This window comes from Aphis gossypii, chromosome 3 (genome assembly GCF_020184175.1).
Source record: "Aphis gossypii isolate Hap1 chromosome 3, ASM2018417v2, whole genome shotgun sequence".
In the NCBI taxonomy this organism is placed as follows: Eukaryota; Metazoa; Arthropoda; class Insecta; order Hemiptera; family Aphididae; genus Aphis; species Aphis gossypii.
Window position 1 is genome coordinate 16,549,641 of NC_065532.1, and position 20,962 is coordinate 16,570,602.

A 20,962-nucleotide genomic window follows, 5' to 3' on the forward strand; every position below is an offset into this window, starting at 1 on the left:
AAATCTTGGAGTATAACAAATATTGGTATACCCAATCCACTATATTAATAAAAAACATAAATGTATATTTTATTCGTATAAATGTTTATGTATCTTAAAAAACTGTATAGGTCTGCTGATTGTCTATAAATTGATGCAGTCATTGCCGGCTGAGATCTACAGATAACAGGCTACAGTGAGATTGAGCAAAAAAAAGTTGATTACTTAAATTCGAAATAAAAATCAAAAAAACCTGAAGAACTAACGAGGAAAAGAGATTAAACAAAAATAAAAGATTGATATAAGTAAGAAAAAATAAAAATTCATGCATCAGCCGGGAATCGAACCCGGGCCGCCCGCGTGGCAGGCGAGCATTCTACCACTGAACCACTGATGCTGATACCCTTTCAATGATTTTCGATGCTCTCTAACCGGCAACCGCAGAAACAAAGGCACATATTAAATTTAAATTTAGGGGATGCAAAATTTATAGTTATTGAAGCTTTATAGAGGACAAACACACGAGAATACGAAGGCTTCCTGTCTCGCCACCGATTATGCTAATATTGAAAATTACTATTATAAGTATAACAAATACGTTACACCTTATATTCAACTCCAATTTTGAAATATCTGATTTTTTGAAATAAAAATTAAAAAAAAAAAAAAAAACAATAAAATTCAATAAAGAAAAAAATCGTGAAAATCTTGTGGCGCACCAAACATCGACAGGTACTTATTTTTTAAATAAAAAATTTACGTGGGTTACCCGATTCCGGTCTATAACCATAACAGTCGCATCACCAAGTGACGCGACGTCGGAAACTGGCTAAGATCTACAGTAATTGCAGATTGAGTGAAAAACATAGTTAATTATTAATAATATATTAAGTAATGATAATTGTTGAAAAAAAACGGAAAAGCTGATGCGGAAAACAGATAAAACAAAATTTTTAGAATCGTTAAGTATAAGTTTAAACCATTAAAACAATAATATTATATGCATCAGCCGGGAATCGAACCCGGGCCGCCCGCGTGGCAGGCGAGCATTCTACCACTGAACCACTGATGCTGATGCTATACGATCTCTGACGTCGAGATTTAACAAAAATGGAATAAACGCGTTGTGGAGGTAAGCAGAAACGTTACGCACGAAAAAAAATTTAACTATACGTTGAATGTATTATATTTTAATTGCAGAAGTCAATGTCGAGTGCCATTGTCGTAGTAACGTTATAGTATGAACAGAATTGTTGCAAATAATATGTAATAGTAATATAATGTCATCGTCGCACTAATTATTATTCATTAAAATAATTTAGCCGTAAGTAATTAACGGTTGTTTGTATATGCCTAGTTTATTGTGAAAATTTTTTTTTGCACAAATGGAATTCATTTAGAACCAGAATTCTCTTATTTTTACAATTTTTCCCAATTATTTCTAAAAATACTAAGAAATATTTACTGTTGACACACAAAAGTATCGAATATTATCACTATTTTTACTGTTCCAATTCCAATAGTTTATGAAATGATGATAATATGTTACAAAAAATCAAACTTTATTATAAAATTCAATCGCATCGTTCAAAATCTTTTTTTTACTATTATTATTTTTACAAGTAATTCCTTCTATACAATATACAATCTATACAATTTAGCATAGTCGTTCAGAATCTGAAGTATAAATATTTATTACAATCTATATTCTTTATTATACTTTATAGAAATAATATATTCTTAAAACAAATTTGATAAAATCTGAACCACTTTATTCATTTCAAATTTATAATCTATTTAAAGTCTGAAAACATATGAGTTAATGTAATTTTAAACTATTTTTTTATCTCATAAAGTTATAAGTAGAATAATAACTAATCCAAAAGCAACAAGTGAGGGTGACCGCTTATGGTACAAATGGAACAATATTAATAGTTTCCACATAGATTTGAGTAGTTAATACTTAAGCTATACATATAACTTCTTAATATTTATATTCACCATATGATTCATAATTTCAGTAATCAATTTAAACTTAGATTATTCAATAACAGAAGGTAATAACAAAATAAAAACATGCACAAATTTAAGAACTTCCGTAAATAATGTAAGTTATGTAATTTTAACGTTAGCAACCATATTTCATGAAGATCCTTAAAAAATGTAATTGCTTTTATCATATTATTATAGCATTTTAATTTTATAGTTTTTAATTTTCGCCAATTTATTTTTTCTACGACTATCGTCAATTGTGTCTAGTTAACAGTTAGTATTATTGTTTATTTTATTAATCGTTATGAAACTATGCACATGATATTTATTTAATCTTAAATATGACATCATTTCCACGACTGGGAATTAACGACTTAAGAAGTTGAAGTTTAGTAACTAAGTAGTTATAGTTATAACCTGCAGTTATATTCTTTTTTTAATGTAACATCTAACTCAACGAGTATATTTTTTTCCTATTATATACAGTTACTTACTAATCAGTAAGTTTAGTTTATAGTTACGTTTTTTTCTTATACTATAAGTTCTAACAATTCAAAATAAATTAAAATATTTGTTTTATAAAAAATTTATAATAATAATTTGTTATATAAAATATATTGTAAGTGGGTTCTGAATTGTAAACTGTCAAAGTGTGAATGCGCCATTTTTAGATTTTTTTAGGAATCGTAAAAATAACTTAAATTTACATATACATTTTACATAAACCTACACAATATTGTTATTAGATAACTCAATTCAATACCTATTTAAAGAGATATCGATCTCTTAAAAATTAATCTGAAACATTTATGATTTTAGTTGGTATACGTTTCTATCGTCTAATAATGACTTCCTTTTTCTGCCAAAGATTAATATATACCTATATTTAATTTTAATGTGAGTTTTTTATTAAGATCCATTAAAAGATCATTTACGGACTGTTCAATTGGTATTTGTTGTGGTTGGTATAGATCAGAGGGACGAGGCTAGTCGCAAAAACGTAATTTATAGATTATATGGAATTTTTATAGTAACAATATAAATATATCATCAATTAATATACTTAGTAATATAGGTCAACAGACTGTCATCACTCAGGTCTTTTTTTTCGTATTCAATGAATTGAATTATTATCAATTTCAAATGAACACATACATTACGCAGTGGCTTACAAAATTACGAGAAACATTCAGCATCAATTATTGTACAGTATAGTAATTACTTACTTTACCCTGTGTTTTTAATTTAAGTTGTAAATTTTAAACTTAAAATACATTTTTTTATTCAACTTTATGAGTTACAAATAATAGCAGATTTACCCAGCTCTTTTAATTGCTATAAAACATTGAAATATTTAATTAGGTCTTTTCAACAACTAGATGAATCAGTTATTTAAACTAAGGTTATATTTTGTAATAACGTGTACTCGTATACGGTGTATGCCACTCTGTGCACATTTTATCAATATTTGAACATAATATGAGTCATTTTCTTTCAATTCAAATTTCAAATATAGATAAATTACAATATATCTATGTTATTATTGATAAATTATATGATAAACATTTTGTGTGTACACTTTTGATGATAAGATATATTTATATTGTGTGCATGGATTATACATCGATTTATTTGGTTAATTTAATGAGTGTGATTGTACAATCTGAATATTTAGCATTTTTCCATCCAAATGTAATTGTAAATTTTTTTGTACATCAATTGTAAATAGTTTATACAATGTATATATTAAATAGATACTATATAGTGCTCTATACTTACTTAATACTGTAGCTTGTTAAAAATATAATATAATGGAGAGCTAATATGCTATACCACGATACTATACATACTAACTATACTGCAGAGACGTTATGAAAACTAAGATATCATTTTTCTATATCGCATCTAAATATTTCTTGGATTACTTGGATTAAGGATTGGGAATTGATAACTATAATAGTATAGAAAGTATTATAATATTTTGATGAGTTTGTCTAATTTTGACTACAAACTATTATTTTGTTGGTAAATATATATTTACAATATTGTATATTATACCTATGATGTGCATGCACATAAATTTCAATAATACCTAATAATATGCTATGGTTTACTTTTTTAAATTGTTCTAGTTAATATCACAATATATCTTGTATGTTTTTCGAAGACCGTTATTATGAAAATAAAATCTGAGAAATCAAAATACAACAACCTGCTATTGCCTATTTTAAATGAGTTTATCTATTCAAAAATGACGGATAACTGCAGTTGGTAACAAATGTAAAAGCCTTCGCTTGTCTAGAAGTTCAGCTTCATGCCTATACAGTATAATATGTACGTATATAGTTAGTAAATATTATATACAGACATGTAGTATATGTACGGAGTAACGTCATGGTGTCAAGTAAGGCAAATTACGTTATGTTTATGCAGTAGGTATATACAATACGTATATATTGTCGCATTTGAAGTCTTGTGTCACGGGAAATATAAGCAATAATTCGACCTCGTTCAAAAATCGTTTGATGGCAATGGTACACCTGCAGGCGTCTGACAATAATATATTACAATATTATTATATGATATATAATAATATAATATATAATTGAGAGAGAAAATGGCATTACAATCGTAAATTACGTTTTGGAGTGTATTCGACACGTATATCGCAGGACCCGACCCGACGAGGTCGGTGAAACGCATATTTTTCTATAGGTATACACGCGGCGTATAAGTGCCTACGCATAGTAACTAAAATAACGAACATCACATCGTATAGTATTATAGGCAGTAGAAGACATTAATTCTATTCGAGGACGGTCGTGTTCATGTAATATATAGATAGCTAGAGATATTTAGTCGCTTTCGTTGGATGCGAAACTTTGGCATTTATTGTCGAGAGACTTTGGAAAAATTTCAGCGGTGTGATAGCCTCCTCGATCTTTGCTTGTCGTTTATGTCAGCTTAAACATATATTCTTTGTTATTATTAGTTTATTACGCACACCTACTATAACAGATGAAATATAGTATTAGACTTCTTTCAAAATTTGTTAATTTTTTTCAAAAGAAAATTAATTGAATAATATAGAAAAATTGACTGTTGTCTAAATACTCGTACTTTTCAGTTTTCCCATAATATTATTATTGATACATTATATTTTTAAATTTAATATTGCTCTTACTCTGTTCTTATCCTGCAGATAATTATGATACTAGCTACATAATATATGTATTATTAAATATTGTGTAGTTTTAGTTCGAAATCATGGCAGTGAAAATATGAATTATTATATTACTAAAAGTAAACTATAATATAGACTAGTGCCTATTATTTTTAAGTAATTTTTTATTTGACACACGACAGCGATGTAATAATATAATATAAACATAAATAGGTACTCACACTATTTAAAATCTTTATAACTTATGTACATCTGCACGGATACTAGAAATAAGAATAATTAAATATATACCTATATATAGTAAGTCAAACATAAAATATAAAGTACAAAATTAAATATGTATAAGAATCAAGTTTAGAAACAAACCAATGTATAAATAAGCCATAAATGAATTCAAATTTTCCAAAAATAGTTATTTATGACTTTGGCAACTTTCCACCACAAGTTTGAATCAGGTACAAAAAAAAAGTACACTTGAGTATGTAAATATGGTTTCTTTTTAAAGGTAACCTCGGGTTTAAATTGAAATGTGATGGGGATAAAGAATACTGAAATAAACATTTTTTTAACGATTACGAAATGTTTAGCTTTTTTGTTATAATATAATATATAATATGATTTAATTAACGGAATATAACTTGCATTTCTTAAATATAATTGTTTATTTCAACACCAGATTAAGATAGGCTGAATTTTTTTTAAGTTCTTTTGATCTTTTAACTATGGCTTTAAAACCAAAATTGACTCAATTAAAAGTTACAACGGGCTAAGTTTCAATTTAAACACGACTATTACGTGTTGGTAAATTACAGAATTTTTTAACGGCCATCTTTAAAATTTCCTTTTATATTTTAATTTTAATTAAATTATTCGTACTTCAGTCAATTTTGGTTTTAGAACAATGATTAATAAAGATCGAAATGACTTTAAAAATTGTTTATCCAAATCATATTTTAAATAGGAAAAAAAAGTGCAAGTCGGCCAAGTCGTATAGTCCACACTGAAAGGCTATCTAAATACTTTAAAATTATCAATAATTAATGTGCATTTCAATATTTCCTCCCCTATAGTTCTCACAGAAACTTCATTTTTATCCGATGTCATTTTACGGATGTATATGATTATTATCTTATTAATACGAAACACACTGGCACATGTATAAAACACACACATACGATTTTTTTTTTTTTTTTTAATTAATTACTCTACGACGCTTCTATATGATGGCGTAGTAACTGGGTATAATATAAAAATAATAACGTCTCGGTACATATATTACCGAAATGCAGCGATAAAACACCCAATGCAGTTATAATGATCATACACGTATACCTATCACAGTCTACTTGGCGAAGATCGCGCGTAATTGGCGCATAAACTCGCGTGATACTTGCGACTTAGATCATCATCCGCTCGTGTTTAATAATTAAATGTATGAACTATATTATGTAAATATAAACATTTAACTTAAAGCGTATGTAGGTTCGTATAATACATAGGCTCTAGAGGAAATCGCTAATATAATAGTATAGGTATACATTGTAAGGATTTTCTTGCACACACGTTTAGGTTTTATGATGGTGTTAATATAATATTATTATTATATGTAAGTAAATACTATTGTCTATTATAAGATATATTCTACTTTGTAGTATGATTCTTGTTCAAAATTTGTTTTTACTAAATTCTTACTCATCAAAATTTTATATTATTTATGGTACTTTATTCAGAATTTTATTTATTTTTTTATTTATATTTTAATAGTTTATTGTGCAAAAAAGATTAATTAAAATTTTGTTAAAAGCTTATAAAAGTTGTTATTTCGTATTCATTATTATTATTTATATTTGTATATTCTTATAATCATTCGCCAACATATTTTAATTTATTTAAAGTATATATATATATATTCTGCTATTTTATATTTAAAATTTGCATGTTCTTAAGTTAAAATAACATTTTATAAAATAATAGAGCTACAACAGTAACAATGCTGTAACAAATATGGATCGGTAAATTGATTAAATATGAATCATTTCAATATTATAATTTAACCATTGTTAATTTTTAATCGGATGTTAAAATTGATGCAGGTAAAAATTTCACACAAAGAATGTATTGGTATTATGAACTTTTTTTTTTTTTTAATTACTAAATACTAATATTACCAAACATTTGCCAAAAAAACATTTTTATAAAATATCACTATTTACCTCATTCAAAAATTTCGTTTTTTAAATTACAGCCTAAAGTTACTGTTAGTGTTTTACGTGAATAATACGTTTAAGTAATAAATATATTTTAAATAATTAAACATCTATATACTCATTTGTGTGCGCATTAGAAGTGCTGGATGACGTACATTTTTACACTTTGCATATAGTATCATAGATAATGTAACGTAATTAAATTTAAATTTAATGATTATTTAATTTATTTCATTATAAATAATATTATATACATTATTAACATTCCAATATGAAAATGATTTCTGTGCACATATACATAAGATTGACTTCAAGATACATTTATTCTAGAGAAACCACTAACCTATATAATATGTATACCGAATTTAAGAGCCACGAGTACGATACCACAGATACATCACGCACACACAAGTTTCCATTTATTAATATTGTAGATAAATTATGTTATGCGGATTATGACTGATACGGTATGTATTATATTAAAAAGTAAAAGCAGATGAAGAATATCAAATCAATTGGGGACGTTCGCCTAATTTTCGTAATCATCCCGACATCCGCGAAAATTGTACACTCAGGTATATATTCTTTAATAATATACCTAGTTAAAAATTTTAATAGACCTACTGTACGATATATGGCACGGTCGCGTGCCGTTGTCGTACAATATATTTTGTATATTATTATTGAATTTCGTGTTCGATATTCGAACATATACGTGTTTTCTGTATAATATTGACAATAATAATAATAATACACAGTCCATAACCATGTTTAGGTATACGCGTATAGCATATACCTTTATAGTAAATAATATATAGTCAGTATATTTGTCACTATGATATCGTAGTAGTTATTACGATTTACATTACAATAATATTCGAATTTTCGCCATAACTGCAGCACTCTGCTGCGCACACACTCCAGTCCAAGGATAAGTGTTAAAGTGTCCGGATACGGTGCGTACACAGATAGGTCAGTGTAACAATATAATATAATAATGCTTTATATTATAATATACATATTACCCCAGTGCGCGGCGGTGTATCCTTAAATGAATAAATATAATTATTCTTTTCGTTTACGTTTATATTCGCGTAAGTACCTACCTACATATACCTGTATACGAGTACCTACAATGTGTGCAATAATATTATGCTAGATGCCTCCAACCGTTACACCCCGCGATGTGATAATGCTTAAATTATTGTGCACATATATATACGTATATAAGAGTCCGCGTGATATAGTTTACTTCACTCGTGCACACGAGCATAGTATATAGCTTAATTTAACGTATATTATAATAATATTATATTGTCTAATGTCTATGTATCGTATAGCGTTTTAAGTCGAGCGTCGCGGAATCGTCACACTGTTGAATATAATAATATATATATAAACACTTTCATCTCTCACTCGAGTTATCGTCCACAGGGTCATCTCCGACATCTAATTTGTATATTATATTTATATACACATGCTACGATAATAACGTATCTTATGCCGTTGTTTATACACTCCACAAATGACGTGATAACGAGATTACAAAACCATAGCACTATGTCTATCTCATCTGATCGTATACTTGTATTATGACGGCCTGCCCCAGTGATGAACTCATAAAAACAAAAAAATACCGTCTTTTTTTTAATACGCATATTAAATAGTATCTATATGTATTTCACTCGGTTTTGCCAGCAAGTAGAGTAAACGAAGGTTATAGGTATCGAGTTAATTATTATTCGAGGAATACCTATTCGTAATGCGAGATAAATTATAAGAGTTTTGAATAAGATAAAACGATCTCTTCGATGAGTACACATTTCCGATCTTCAAAACAAAAACATCGATGTTCACGTCACTACTTGCTAGATAACTAATTCTACATTCAAATTTCTCGTAAAATCAGTTCCTTCGTTATGTTTGCGGTATATTAGAATATAATAACTATACTAGTATAAGTTATAACTAGGGCTTGAATTTTAAAAAATAATTTTTTTTTATATATAATATATGAGGTATAAATCTAATTTTTATATACGAATTTGTTTCACGTCATTCTAATTCCAAATAAACCAATTTGTTTTTGTCTTTTTTTTTATGTAAATGCTTTTTTATTGCTTTTTTTTCAATTATTCCAGTTGTGGATTTTTTAATATGTTTATGCTATTGTAATAATTAAAAAAAAAAAAAATTAATAAAAATTGGAAAAACCTGAAATACGGATTAAATAGTTATATATATTTTATTATTAGGTAATGGTTTCGTTATCAGCTTATTTATTAAATAGATTAAAAGTATAGATTGTCGATCTACATAATATAGCCCTCAGTAATCAGTAAACCCATACGGTCAGTGTACCTACAACATCGATGTCAACTATTTCAAAATTTAAGATTTAGTGATTTAGTGTTGTAATTTGAAACCTCTTGTATGAACTATGAAGTATGCACCGATCAATTCAGTGGTTGTAGAGACTAGAGAGTCGTTTTCTATGTACCTATAAAAATATTCCGTCAGACAATATAGTCAGTTTCACTACTGAAAATTTCGAGAAATACATGGTAATTAATTCTTTTTTTAATTTAAATTAATTTTTCAAACTTTTTTTCCTGTTAATTTTTGGTCACATGTTTTTTTTTTGTTGCTTTTTTACATTAAATATTCTTCTGTTTTGCTTTTTTAAAACAATCGTGTGATTTTTTAGTTGCTTATTATGCTTTAAAATTATTTAAGCCCTAGTTATAACCAATTAACAGACGAATATGACAGAAAGCTATTTAAATTATAGATTAGATTTAAGACTTATTGACTTTTAGTTTTGGAAAATATAATAATAATTTTTGATAGCAAATATTGTATATATATATATATAATAATTATATATATATATTATCTTTACAGTCTTACATAAATATTATGTTATATTACTCTAAAACCTAGTCACCATTACATATAAAATATCTTAGATTTGTTTTAAATCTGCAAAGTTCCGTGGGTGCACTTGCAATTACAGTAATACAGTGACTGCAATTACCTATATTATTTCGATTCGATTTATCATTTATTATATTACACGAGTGTCGAGTTCTTATACATAAATTGATTTATATAAATAGATCCATAAAGTAAAATTTAAACTGTGGCTATGAAGGTATAACCTCTTTTATTGATAAATTAATATACAAATACATACAATTTTTTTATATAGGTACCTATCTGTTTTGTTCAAGTACATTTTTTCTATAGTCTTATGTACATTCCATGTACATAAGTATAGATTTAATATATATAATTATAACAGTTATGATAAGGTAAATATGTATCGCCAAAAAGTTATACGTCTTAATCATCACTATATCAGTGTTCAAGTTAGATTATTAGGATCAGTTACATACCGATACCTACTATAAATAAAAAAAAATTTTTGAATATAACATTATTAATTATTATTACGTAGTTGTTTCATAAAAGTAATGAATATATCAATATTAATTTAATTCCTGGTCGTAATAATAAAAAAAAACTGGGTGAAAAAAATTACTAAAATGTCAATTAGGTACTGGAGAAATAAAAAGTTACTGCATCAGCCGGGAATCGAACCCGGGCCGCCCGCGTGGCAGGCGAGCATTCTACCACTGAACCACTGATGCTGATATTAATCCTAGGGTTTTGTATACTTTTTAACCCTAACACTAATCGTAACATATTTTTATTTAATTTTGAAAAAAAAATTCTACTAATAATCTAGAATTATAAGAATAATAATGATAAAAAATAAAATAAAACGTATTTATACAATTATCTATAATTTTAAAAATAAAAATAATTTAAATACAATGATAATATATTTTTAAGTAGGTAATATTGATTTAAGTAAGATTTTTTAGAACATAAAAGATCTAACTAACTTTCAAAAGTGCAAATTAATCCGAGTAAATACGTAGATGAAAAAAAGTGTTTTCAAGTCATCGTCCGAGCTGTATGAAAAAAAAATAGTCACGGTAAATAAGCGAATAAAATTAAGTATTATCAGAATTTCAGATTTCTATATATTATATGTGAAATAAAAATATAATATTATATGTTTTATGCATATATCACATAAAGGAAACGAACTTGTGCGGCAGACGATTTCCTATTATTTTACCACTGAACCGTGATATAACTGCAAGTGGATACTTGTGGAAAGGAGACTTTCGATGCTGTATATACTCTTTGACCGCAACATTAAATTTTCAATTACCGACTGAACATCGCTCATCAGTCATCTGCAGTGTTCATATAGGCCGTATACGCAGCAGCCATACGCATTAATAAAACATTAATTTGTCCCGTGCTTTTTGAAGCTTTCTCCGAAACGAATGAGTTTTTGCAAAATCGAGAAAGTGTGATTCTGCGTCCTGCAGCACAGTTCCATCGTTATAAACAGTAATTATTTTTAATCGTTATCACTGTGTTTCCATTAAGAAAGTCGAACCCGTACCGAACTCGGCGAATTAATAATTTTCCTCTTTAGTCCGTCGCCCGAGCAGTACCTTAACGTATTTTTGTGTAACCGCTCGATAATAATAATAATATTACGAGAAAATACTGAAATTAACCATATTATATGATTAGGTAGTACTTGTACAGTTATACTTACGTCTTATTTCCATTTGACGAACTCTTGCAGGATATGTTTACATTATATTATTATATTATTTATGTGGATAATAGTTATACGAGCACAGGGTATTTAATAATATATACCTACTCGCATTACGATGCTTTCCAAAAGAAATGCTAACAACGTGCGTAGTATGCAATTATATTGAACCATTCATTATATTATATTTACAAACTATTACAGTTCTACACATAATATAATAATATATTTGTATTGTATAGATGATAAGTACCTCTAGTCCGGGTTTCTATATAAATATATACCATGTTTTTTTTTTTTACAAATTATACAAGTACCTAAATGTATTTTAAATTTCAAATAAATTAGTTAAAAATTTCAATCACGTAGATCTTAAACAAATTAACTACTTAGCACCCATCGATTAATACGGTTAAAAATCTTCAATCCTAAGATGATATGCTCATTATATTTGAATTTGAAAGTAATGACGTACATCAATATGCCATTCCTTCTTGACATCGTGATGCATAACTATTATGAGTTGAACAGTCATTCATGCAACTTTGATAGAAATTTACTATTTGTCTAGACATAACTATTACCATTGATTATACATATATATACATATACTATGTATAATCAATGCTATTACTAACAGTTAACACATTGACTAACTTTACAAACAACATTTAATAATTCACATTTATATTATATATTTAGATTTTAGATCATAATAATTATGATGAACGAAAATTATTTTATTTTATACTGCAAAGGCCGATATCCAAATAAAACAAAATTAAGTAATATTATATTATATGAAGTGAACAATTAAACTTATTATCTAATACATAACAGGTATCTAATACAGTAAAACCTTTATTAATGGACACCCTCGTCCCTCACAACAGTGAACACTTTCAAATTCCTCAGCGAAATTTTATGGGAATTATTACAGGAGTTATAACTTATAACCTTTTACAAGTTTACACTGAACAATCCTAATGATGAACGCGGACATTAAAGGTTGGTAAAAAAAATTAAAAATTACCTCGCATAAATGGACATAACACAATATGTACCTACATATCGAAAATACAAATCATATATTTATCTTTTACAAGTACATTTCATTCATATTTTATCTTATCTTAATGGATATAATAAGATAAGAATATTATTTTAATTGTACATTTGTACATAAACATTTAATATTTTTATACCTACTTTTTAATACACACGTATAATTAATATAGATATATAATAAATATTAAATTTAAATTAATATGAATCATATTATAATAAACAATCATTACATTACAGCACAGTAAATAATAAATTCCTATATTTATATAGTATATATAACACCAATTTTAATGTGTATGCCCTTTGTAATGTTTTTCTGATAACGCCTCCCTATAGTGGACATTTTGTAATTCATCGCAAATGTGCCCTATATTATAGAGGTTTCACTATAGAGTTAGTTTTATAATTTTATGAAATTTAAGCCTTAAGTTATTGACTTTAAAATTAATTTTTATTAATTATTCAAAAAAAATCATTTATTGACTAATGTCAATCAATTATAAAATAAATAAACTAGAAGAAAAAACATATTAAGTATTAGGATTTAGGAAATTGTAATATACTAATATAGTAATATATAGTATATCCTACTCTTTATCGTAGTGTTTTAATAGTTTACCATATTATAGTAAGTTCTTATAGGCATGTATACCTACTAGCTATTTTACATCCGTGGCCTCGGACGATTAGATTAATTTAATTACATATTTTATTAAAAATCTATCTCGATAATTTTGACTATCAATTTTTCTTCTCTCGACGCTCGAAATATTTTATAAATAGATATTAATGTATTGTGTAAGTGTATAAGATATAATACTAATTTATAATAAGTATTGACCTACGGTCTACGCTCCTCATCACATTAAAATCTTTCAAAGTTGTTTTTTAATGCGATTGCTTATTATTGTCCGTAATGTAGTAACTTCGCTTAAATTGCTTTCAGATTAAAAATATAATAACGCACACTAACCTATCTTGTGTTGTCTTATACTACTACAAATAGACGCCGAATCATACCGCGAAGGTGGCTGCGTCATTATCCATAACCGATTAAACATCATGACATAATAATAAGTATACTTAAATGCATTACGCGAATGTAGGTGAATTTGGTAGGTATACATTTTCGATCGCCTACATTAAGTGTACGATGGTAATAATTATTACTAAAACGCTGATCATTACCGCTCTGTGACGGATTCATAAGACACGTTTGCATCGAGTGCATTAGCCATACCTCATCGGCGGTGCGTGTGCCTATACATAATAAATAGGTACTATATTTACTACTACTATTATATTATAATACATATTATACATCGTAGAGATGACTACCTCCAACAACTACCGTTTACATTTATAATAATATGATAAATTATTACGTATATAGCCCGTATAGGTATTTAGTTATTTACTATTATATTTTATACGCATCATATACACTACATATAGCTGTTCTATACAGTTACCGCGGACGGACGGAAAACGATTTCTGATTCCCGACGTCAAGGACTGTGTATAAATAATAAATATATAAGTACCTACGTATAGGATTTATATTTTCTATGCAACCTTTAATTTTTATCAATAGTAGGTACGATGTACGGTTTTATTATGCAAAATCGGTTGTGTGTTTATATGGCAACAACGGCGCCTGAGCGAAGTATCCGCAATGGTTTCCTGGTCGCGTGGCCGACATTTCCGTGTCGATTTAGCGATCCGTCCTAGAAAAATCATTTCATATACTAACGCTGGTCGTCAATATTATTATTTTCACACGTCATCCGTATGGTAATATATAATATTATAAACAATGACGAGTAGATTAGTACAAATTTCTGAAACACTCGCGTTTACAAAAATATACAAAATATTAAATATACATATATGTCATGTAATTAATCACGAATAGTAATAATAATTAATATGTATTCCTACTTATTAAAAAATCCAGTCAAATGAAACTGGATGCATAGTGTTTTGAAATCCAGAGGTAATTACCATCACAACAATAATCATTATATTATTATAGCAATATGAATTATTGATATATGTATCCAACAACCAAAATAATTACGTATTTATATTTTATAATTAATGAATAAGACATATATTAATGTATATATTATATACCTACTTATGTAACAAGAATCAATTAATTAAGCATACGAAATATTGTCATAATCTCATAAAAATGCGTATCGTTGTTGGAAATTTTTTTTTGCAATAATTATTTTCATTTTTTTCTATATATATATATATATACGCGAAATTAATTCACTCACTTTGTGTGAGAACTTCACACAAACACTGAAAATCTCAAATGTTGACGATAACGTACTAAAACTAAATATTCTTTTATAATATCTATCTCACGTGATTCGAAAATAAACTTAAAAGTAGCAGATCTAATGATTATTGTGGCGTTTGTTTTAACGCCTAACGGGAAGTAGATTCAAAAATTGGCCATTACAAAACATGGCAGTTACAAAATTAAATAATAAAATAATTATCATAATATATGTTTTTTTATTTTAATATTTTTATAAGCTTTAATTTTCCATACCCTATAAAACATAATAATATAATACCTATATAGTTTAATATTTATCGATTTTAAAAACGATTTCTTTTACAACAGTACACTAATCTAGATGTTTTGGGAGTAGTTGCAACTATGGAAAAATCAATAGAATAAATGGTCTAAAAAATAGTAAAAACAATTTAAATTGGAAAATTACAATAAATAAAATGAAATTTACCGAAGTTGGTGAATTTTGTGAGTTTGATAATGAAGTTTTTTTGCGTATTTATATTATAATAATTAATAGTTTTTTACCAAAATAATCATTTAAAATTTAAAATGTTGATAAAATTAGTAAATAGAAGTCGTTAGTTAACTCGTAAAACATTTAGAGTCCATTTAGTTATCAACCTAAGCTAAGCTTAAGACTTGACCAAAAACTATTTGTTCAATTTCATTGTTTAATAGGCGATACCAATACATCAACTCTTAAAAAAAAGTATTCTGCTTTTGAATATAAAATTTAAAAACAATTTGTTATTAAAAAAGTTATAAACTAGTATGATGAGAAAAAATAAGTTCTTTGTAAAAATACGCAAAATAAAAATAAATATTATATATATACAGGTATATAGGACATAGATAGGTATAATACATAATATTTCATTTCAGTATAATATAATGTAAATTAATAATATTTTACTGGATCTGATATAATATAGTCATAGATATTCTAGCGTAGTAAAGTTTATATTCTGTAATGTGCAGCTATAAATTATAATAAATAATTATAATTTCTAGGTATTATGTATTAAACATAGTTTACACTCTACAGTTCTACACGTTATTGTGCGACAATGCGATATGCATATTTAAAATAAATATTGTTTCATTTTTATAAATAACTTATTATTATCGTATACAGAACACAATATCATACTGTACATACTCGCATCATTATAATTATAAACAACCACAGTACCTGAAAATTATTATATTTATATTTAGCTATTTAAATACGTTAAAAAGTCTAATGAGATACTCTTCATCTCAAAATATAATAACGTTTTAAAAAATATTTTTTTGCAAAAGTCGTTAAAACAAAGTTTTTATAAAAAAAAATTGTATATCTTCACTATTTTTATCATTGGTTTTTTAAGTACATTTTTTAATGAAAAATCCTTTTTAATTTCTATTGTTCAAAGCAGAATATTTTTCGGAGTACATTTATATACTAAAATCGAATTTTGGACGATTAGTTTATGAGCTATAATATAGTATTTAAAGTTTTGATGAGTGGATTGAAATAGTACGCAGCAGTACTACAACAGCTAGTGGTTGGTGCTTCGCATGATGTTGGCCCGTTACAAACTTCGGTCACTATAATAAGGCAATAAGTTATAAGTTATAACTATAATAAACTATTTGTCCAATATTCGATTTTGATAGATCAAAATACTCTGAATAATATTTTGTTTTTGAATATTAAATTAAATATATGTCTTTATTCAAAAGATTAAACATTTTAAAAACTATAACGATAAAAAAATAGTAAAAGTGTTACTCAGTAAAACTATTATGTAAAAGAAGTGTTTTAAAAATCGTTATAGTGTTTTCTGAAATAATGAGTGTTTTACGTTATAATATTATAGTGCCCGGTATACTTACCTACTATTGAAAATAATATATTGTTGCAGCGCATCACGTCGTGTTATTACTTATTATTATTATTATTTGTACGTAACATACTTGTACCGCCAAAAATAGAGTAATACACTAATAGTAGACACGATATTATATGATTTAATAAAGCTATGTATAATACATACCTAAATCTATACTCGTATAGCCTATCTATATAGGTAAATGCGGCGATTAGCGCTAGCACGAGTACATTTCCATTTACGTATATATAATAGGTATATTATACTTAATCTCATGTCAAAATGAACAGCTGCAGAAACACGCATAATATATTGTGTTATTATGTTATGTGTGAATTTAAAGAGCGTACCGGAATATACCCTTTCGAGGCCACTTTATATATATCATACATTATATTATTATTATGTGCTTCGCGGCCGTTGATATTTCGATTTGGACAAAAAAATATTACTACCGCGTAATCCTTTACCAATAACGAATTTCATCATGTCAGGCATATAATTATAGAGTGTATATATGGACTAAATTTAAACACGAAATCTTTATCTTTCACATATAATATAATAATATTATAATGTACATATAAGAACGCTCGAGCATATATTATGTATAACGTCCTTGTACCTCCACTAGAGAAATTATATTATTAAAAAATAATTAACATATAAAACATTAAAATATGATAACGACTAATAAGTTTAAATAAACTTTAAAATTTTTAACTTGTACAAATTGTATGAGTTATCCATGCATAGTGTTTATTCAATACATTTCACTTTTCTTCTTCGGGCTTGCTTCAATACTTGATGTGTATATGCATCAAATTAATGTTTTAAAAGTATTCTATTTCAAACGTTCATGAAATTAAAAATAAAGATTGCCAAGTGGAATTCTATATTATACACGTACGTCTAAAAAAACGTAGTTATCGTTTCATTTTGAGATTCGCAATTATTTATTTATATGACGGTGATATACGCTGACCAATTAAACCGCGCTCCCACATATTTTGAACATGGCCTTATACCTATTTTGAACCTAAAGATCGCTCACCCTAAAAATTATGAAGATTTTATAACACTGTTATAATATTCAAATCTTTATATAAATATATATTATTTTTATTATTCATATTTACATTCACCAAGCATAAATAGTATAATAAAATTTCCAGGATGATTGACAAACGCAGGATGATGATGATTGCAGTTTACCCATAAACATATAATATTGTAATCGTAAAAAATAGTAATAAATCATTTATACCTAATAGGTGTATGGTGCGTATCAAATTTTCATATTAAAATTAATTTGGTTTTAATTCGACTTTTTAACATTTAACCTGCGCCTATATTCCGTGAATCAATATATAATATCCAAGAACATAAGAAAATTATTTTGATAAATTGTACAAGTATATTTTCTTACCCATGATTTAAATTGATAATTACATACACCAATAAAATACATTTTTTTCTTTTGATTGATTTTATTTTACATAGAGCATAACTTGAGACTTGGAAGTTACTAGTATTATTCTCTGCAACAGCTTAATACGTCATTCGATTGCAATCAACAAACAATAAATAAACACACAAATTTTCCACTGCAAGGGTTCCAATTCCGAAATTTGAGGTCGGCATGTTTTAGCGCTTTTCCACGGTGTAGAATTCAACCGTTTCCCTTAACCTTGGTCTAGTATAGTATAGTATAAAGTATAGTAAAACGATCGTTCATAAGTTATAACTATTTGTTATTCATAAAAAAAAAATGGTACAATCGATTACGAAAACTTTCTCGTTTGTATCTATATGATAATATATTATGTTATAATATAAATTATTATAAGTACGAAACATAATATTCTATATGTATTTAATTCATATTATGGGCGTGTACTGCAGCACAGACAAAACAGCAGATTTAGCAGATATGTACTATGTATAATACCACTACAACTATATTGTCGGCTACTATAATATGTCTACCTATATCTAAAGCTCATCTAAACGGACTTAACAGATTATGATCGATATAGCGTCAGGGCAAAATAAACTATCAATTATTATACAGTATTACATTACCCAATATATTATATATATATTATATTTATATATATTAATGTAATATTATGTCTGTATATGAATGTTATGGTTCTAAAGATATATAGATAATATAAATATATAATATCCAATACTGCAAACTGGTTCCTTGTACTAATTTATTACCTATATGAAATAATATATTATAAAAAAAAAGTCTAAAATATAGTGGCGTGTATATTATAGTGACTGGTGAGGTCAAATTAAATTTTCTTTGCGTGCAATTCGTCTATCCTGCAGACGTAATATAATGTTGTATAATATGTTTCAGCTAGCAAAAGACGTTTGGTCATTGATTATTTTTGAAAAATAACGAAATGATTTCTTTTCAACTGTTGAACGTTTGGACCTAAAATTTGCTATTGGTTACAAATCGGTTTTAGAAGAACAGTTGGAATAAGGGAATATATTATAATATACATGTAGGTATAAATATATATAGGTACATTTTCATTTTTGTTCACAATTTCAATTAAATAAAAATTATCCAAATTAATAAAAACATATATATAATATAATATTATATGCGTATTAAAGTTATTAAAGATAAAAATAATTGATAAATTTACAAACTTTAAGTAGGTTTAACCAATCAGTTGATTTTGGCCATTGATATTATTGATCAATCACTTGAATCAAGAATGAAATGGAAAATCAATAATTATTTTGATAAAAATGTAATAGCTATTCAAAACAAAAATTAAACTAATTCTGGTGCGTAAATACGCATCGGAAAAATGAATATCGGCCTCGATGTTTTAAATGTTTCCAAAACATGTATTTTGGTACAATTTAGGTGTACTAAAACAAACCACATTTCAATCTTAAGGTCATATGTGTCTGATGCCTGATATATTCAGTGATCCATATATTATATAATATATAGCTGCACAAGAACGGATACACTGTATACTAAGAAAAATAAGTGAGTTTAGTACATTAATAAATAATATTATGTGTAAAGTTTTGCCTTATTCGTATTATAGACAATAACGTGTCCGGTTGACAATGAATCGTTTTTATACAAGCGTATATGATTTTTAATTGCAAGGTGACGACTATAAAAATATGATGTCTATGTGTCTATGTTTCTCTTCATTATAATTAAATGTATACAATGTATATTACATGTATAATATTGAATACACTGTAATAAATTATATTCATAAGTTGAGAGGAGACTTTTTATTCAAATTTTTATGAATACTCAACAAAAATCCGCTAAAAATTCTAATCTACTACTAAAAAACATTTGTAATTATTACTATATATCCACGATTTTGTTTCGATTTAATTTTTTTCGTTCCTCATCTAAGACAACAGTGTGTATCTATCATTGATTATAGCAGTAAATACATTAAAACGTGTTTTTTTAAAGGCTCAATGAATACTTTTACCTATAGACAAACAGACCATTCATCCATTCATTTCCTAATGAAACACAAACGACTCGATCATACGTCGTACTCACTTACATAATAATACCTACAGTCATCCAGTATTCAGCACCCCATTTAATGATGTAGTATACCTATGCAGATTATAATAGTAAGCTAGCTCAGAGAACTCATTATAAATTTTATATTTTTT

General features: G+C 26.8%; 1 protein-coding gene and 3 non-coding genes across 4 annotated transcripts in view; 1 reads left to right on the forward strand and 3 right to left on the reverse strand.

The window, feature by feature from the left end:
* LOC114128432 (uncharacterized) overlaps positions 1 to 20,962 on the forward strand; it is a 42,835-nt gene that overhangs the window by 7,743 nt on the left and 14,130 nt on the right. The window lies entirely within an intron of this gene.
* Trnag-gcc (transfer RNA glycine (anticodon GCC)) lies at positions 306 to 376 on the reverse strand. Its single transcript has one exon. It is a non-coding gene; the product is annotated as a tRNA-Gly (tRNA).
* Positions 981 to 1,051, reverse strand: Trnag-gcc (transfer RNA glycine (anticodon GCC)). The gene has a single exon. It is a non-coding gene; the product is annotated as a tRNA-Gly (tRNA).
* Positions 10,945 to 11,015, reverse strand: Trnag-gcc (transfer RNA glycine (anticodon GCC)). The gene has a single exon. It is a non-coding gene; the product is annotated as a tRNA-Gly (tRNA).